Raw genomic sequence first — 6000 nt, 5'->3', positions numbered from 1 at the left:
ATCTTCACAGAATGTCCACATTTTACCATCATGTATTTTGCCTGTTCCTCTTGAGATCTGTACTATTCTGGAAAATAGATGAGAATTGAATTCATCAGGTAATGACAAACACTTGAGTTTAAGACTCCACATCCTTAAGAAGTTTCACCATAATGCTAAATGTATCATTCTATGAACATCCTATGTTTGTAACAGGAATATTTCAAGTCTGTCCCTATGTATCCCCCCATGATTTTAGGCATTGTCCAGATGTGATGCTCTGAGAGGTTGTGAGGTGGCATTACAGCTCAGGAGCCTAACTCACCCTGGGAAAGGACAGCTCATATATGACAACTGCATGGGTGTCTGTCAAACAGCTGTGACTGTGCCACTGCTAGGCCAGTTAATGGGATGTTTTCCATATCCATGTTACCTGTGATTATGAGTATGACACGTTTGCCTTGTAAATCTAAGAAACCTATAGAGGGCATGTGCATAGCAATGTACTGTTGCAGACATGTGTGTTGAACTGCATGTGATATCTTAAATTAATAACATTCAACTGTATAGTGTTCTGCTGGAAAATAAGGAGATTTGTGACTGATATCTGTAGTCACATACATATATACCTGTGTTATCACAGCCAAAACATTGGCAGGTCTGTGAGCAATGACATTGTAACCTAATAGCCTGCTTATGACTGTTGGACATCATCCAGGTTATCACAGTGATGTCAAACCCTACTGTGAAATCAATGTACTAATGTATGGTGCAGCTATATTAATACAGTATCAATAGTGATGTCCCCTTTGACACCCATTTATGTGTGCCATTGTCCAGATGTACTGCTATAACAGGTTGAGATGTATTATTGAGCAGCAAGACTGTAACTACAGTGTGCAATACTAACATACAACAGAAATGTATACCAGGCATCCCCTGAGAACATGTATGTATGCTTATGTTCAGCTGAAAGGCACAATACTAAATCACATCAGTTTCAAGCATTCAGGTACATAGGTTGTGAATGTTGTACATGTGTGTAATAATGTCAGTGCATACAACAGACAGAAATGTGTACAGCTACTGGTTGTTCCAGTGCCCTGACACTGATATGGCTACTAGAGTAAGCATGATATTCAGCTATTAATCAGAGATGTGTCAACCTGTATGACCCTCTGTCTATGTCTACCACTACCAGCTATATCCACAGCTATATACAGTGGATATCACAAATGTACACACCCCTGTTATAATTCCAGGTAAGCATGCTGTATGAGAATCAGACCACAGAAGATCATTTCATAATGTTTCTCATCTTTATTTGATCCCTAACCTGTACAATTCCATTGAAATACAATCAAAGGTGTTGCTAGGAAAGTGACTAGTTATTGCCAAGTGAAAATGTGCCATGATGTTAGAGTCCAGACCAAGACAGAAGATTGCTATAACCATCTCAAGAGGTGGATACACAACATATCAGTTTAAAGGTGTTCGCACTTATTAAACTGGCTTATTGTACTGAGTATTATTTCCATATGTTTTCACATACCCGATTGTTATGTCTTCAATTGAATTGTACAGGCTATAGGTCACACTACAGGTGGGAATTGTTATGAAATGAGTTATTGTGGTATAGTGTTTCAATTGCGCATATAACAGGCAGTGTATCAGGGGTGGGTACCCTTCATATCCACTGTAGCTATATGGGCATAATAGAACCTGACCTGTATATCCAGCCTCCACCAAGGTAGAGTAATCCCCTTTTGTGGACAGCAGCAATACACAAACCACATAATAGGTTGCTATATTGGCTGTACATGGACACATAGGTGCAAACAACAACTGTGAAGCAAGTCCACCTATATCTGAGCAAGCATGTAAGTTCACAGGTGACTTCCTGTAAGGCTAACTATGACTATGAATTAGACATATCCACAAAACCAAGAACAATTGCAACCGTGTCTCCACATATGTTGTAAGTCTCAGATGAAACAACACAATTCACCCTGTACTGGGGGTAAAGAACATCTCATACAAACATGCTGTGGATATAGGCAACCTGCATCACACAGGTTAGGTAGGAACATTGCCACCCAGTCCACCTCAGTTGTACAGGGAGATATGCACATCAACCACACTCATCCCCTCAGCAATGGCGAGCATGTACATATTGCATACTGATGGCAACAATAGCATATTTCCATGGGGCATAATAACATCAGTGTCTCCCTCCTACATGACCTCAGGCATGTGCTCAGAGCTCCATCACACACCACAGTCAAAGACCTGCCACCATTCACACACCATTCACATGGAAGATGCCCACTGTCAACCCTCTACACAGAAAGAATGGAGGTTAGAAGATCATGCAATCAAGTGTCCAGCATTAGGGGGAATAAGATAGCTGAGGGACAGGTGTGTAATGCAAACTGCTATAGCCATGATAGCTTAGAGGGTTTCAGTGTAGTGTGGATTATTTGCAAGTAATATCCACTGTTGATGTGCATTTTGTCAACCGTATGAGGTCCTGTGTCCTTTACTCTGTTTATGTCTTCCAGGTAACATGCAGAGTGCTCATCTACCAGCATTCTCTGTTGGGGAAACAAACATCATCACCCAATATGTGATTGGACATTATGCCCTGTCATTTGGATGGACAGTAGATGTGTGGGAGAGGACGCCCTGTGGAACAGTGTTGTCCACAGGGTAAATGATGCTGACCTGCACAGCAGAACTTATGAGCATGTGCAGCATCGGGACACTGATCTCAAATGCCATGCCCATCAATGCGCTGCTGCTGTAGTGAGGGACCTGCTAGCCACAGGTGGGGGCCCAGCCATCCAGCCCCACTGACACCCACCAAGGACATCCTCACCACACTTGGGCCACATGCCAAATGCACAAGCCATGACGCTAAGGTAAGCATTGAGAGGTGGGCTGCACACACACACACACACACACACACACACACACACACACACACACACACACACACACACACACACACACGATGAGGAGTGCACAGGTAAGGGCCCAGTGGGGATTAGTACACTAATGTGTCAGACATTCATGTATCTGTATTATATCTACATGCATGTGTCAGGTCCGATTGCAGTTGTGGATGGGGTTTCCTAATGCACAGAGGTGCACATCTATGGTGAGGACAGGATATTGTGTATTATTGCAGTTAGTACTGTAGATGTGCAGACATGCTGCATTTATCCTCACCCAAGGTCAACGGTGTGTCTGCTGACAATAACTCCCTCTCACAACTACCTAGGACCCTGTGGTCTGCATATGGGACAGCAGCCTGAAGCTGGTGATTATGACATTGTTCTGTTGTTGCCTGGCAATACCCCAGGCATGTGAAGTGCATGCAATTTACCCTGCACACAACCATCAGTAATATCTATATTGCTTTATGTAATAGCTATATTGCTTGTTGTGCATGTTCACTTGTACTGGGGTTAACTGTATTGCATCACAGTGGTCACCATTGGGGCCTATATGATGTGAATTCAATATTCCTGTAGCATACCTCACAACTTGTCATTGCCAAGACATCTGGACAGAGGCCAGCATATCGTGCTGGATAAACAGCCTAAAATATGGTCATGCATTACACATTACTGGTATACAGTGGATATAAATTGTGTACACACCCCTCGTAAGATGCAAGGTGTTGCTATTACATACTAATTAGGACCGCAATATGACAGTCCACACCTCTTCCAGCCTTTAATGTGACCCATAACAGGTACAGTTCATTTGTAAAAAACAAGCATCTGGACTCATGTATTGCACCTACAAGGCTGGCCACCTGTAAGAGTAGCAGACATCCTATCAGCATGATGTTTCAGTCAGGTATGATACCTCATGCTGCCATGTGTGTCAGTACACTCACTGTTGCCTATTTGGCTATAATATCACATACATGGGCATTGTTAAGGCACACAGACCACTTCCAACCAGGTATAGGTTTCAAAGATATGGATATTCCAGACACATCTGTACAGAGGACTGTACAACGGTTTAACCTGCTGCATGTGCGGCAGATGCTGTTACCATAGTATATAAAGTAATGGCAGTGGGAGATGGTCACCAGCCGTGTATGGTATACACATCAAAATGGTATTAGCCACACCAGATATGATCCTCACACACAGAAACAGTTGCCAGCATTAGGATTAGAACACCTGCCTATCTAGGTATTCATAATATATTCTACACAGTTATGAGACATGCCACAGAGCTTGCACATGTCTAACTCTTCCAAAGGTATGTCTAAGGTGGATGACATCAACAGGTCTACCAAACTGGAGTGAAGGGAAGTAAGGGAAAGAGACAGGTCAAAAATGGTTTGAGCCAGACAGTACATGATTCACACACACATACATACACACACACACACACACACACACTCACACACACACACACACACACACACACACACTCACACACACGCACACTTGCCAGTATTGGGATTAGAACTCCTGCTTATCTAAGCATTCCTACTATATTGCTACACAATTATGAGACCCGCCAAAGAGCTTATACATTTCCAGTGGTTACAAAGGTACTTCTAAGGTGGATGACATCAACAGGTCTACTAATTTGGAGCGAAGGGAAGTGTAAAGGACAGTACACATGTCAAAAATGATATGAGCCAGACGGTGCATGATTTACACATGCACACACACACACACACACACACACACACACACACACACACACACACACACACACACACACACTTGCAAGATTTGCGATTAGAAATCCTGCCTATCTAGGCATTCCTATTATAGTGCTATGCAGTTATGAGACATGGCACAGAGGTTTTACATTTCCAGCTCTACCAAAGGTACTTCTGAGGTGGATAACATCAGTAGGTCTACTAAATTGGAGTGAATGGAAGTGTAAAGGGTAGTACACAGGTCAAAAATGGTATGAGTCAGACAGTACAAGATTCACACACACACACACACACACACACACACACACACACACACACACACACACACACACACACACACACACACACACACACACACACACACACACACACACACACACACACACACACACACACAGTTGCCAGCATTGGGATTAGAACTCCTGCCTATCTAGGTGTGTCAACTACAGTGTTATGCAGTTACTGCACGCCCTACAGAACTTACTGAGTTTTCATATAGCCAAGGCTGCTGATAACTGCACAGCTGTGGTAAAGTATTACAGATGGCAGACAGTCTGCCTTCTGTTCCACCCATAATAATGCTAGTTCTTTCTGTCTTGCACTTCAACTAGCATTATGGCTTGGCACTTCACTGTTTGTTGTATCAAGAAGTGTGGCACACCTGTGAGCCATCAGCAGTACTTGTTCATCACAGATGTTGCCCCAGGACTTACTAGTTATGTCCACCCTTCCCGGCATGCTTGAAGGGCAGTTATCCATGCTATCACCCATTAACCTGGTGCACTTGTTCATTCTGGGGCACTGTTGCAACTGCCTCATGTACACAGACAATCCTCCCCTCTAAACGTCAAACACTCAGACCTGTGAGGGTTACCCATATATCACCCAATGCGGACATATGCACTCTCCATCAAAGACTGGACTAGAAGGTCAAGAGGATAAGATCAACACCTGCACCACAACATGTGGAACATGTAGCTCACCATGACACCCACTTTGACAGTAATGACATACAGTAAAAAGCCATGCACCCACCTTCCCAGAGGCACTCAATGGACATCTACCCAAACAGCACAGAACAGCAAGACAGACACCCACTCAGACACCGTGACATGGCACATACCAAGGGACACATATTTAACCTACACAGTGTGCCCTCAACCTAAGCCCCTAAGGCTGACCACCTTGCACAATACAGTGATCATAGGTAACTCAATATTGAGGCACACACATCCCACTCACTAAGTTGAATATGGAGCAGGTAACAGACAAATATTAATCACATGCCAGCATCTAACACATGACACAGACAGTGATGTCACTGC

Source organism: Protopterus annectens, chromosome 6.part0 (assembly GCF_019279795.1).
Source record: "Protopterus annectens isolate FY-2018-M chromosome 6.part0, PAN1.0, whole genome shotgun sequence".
NCBI lineage: Eukaryota > Metazoa > Chordata > Ceratodontiformes > Protopteridae > Protopterus > Protopterus annectens.
The sequence above is the reverse complement of the archived record's forward strand: the minus strand, read 5'-3'. Positions refer to the sequence as shown.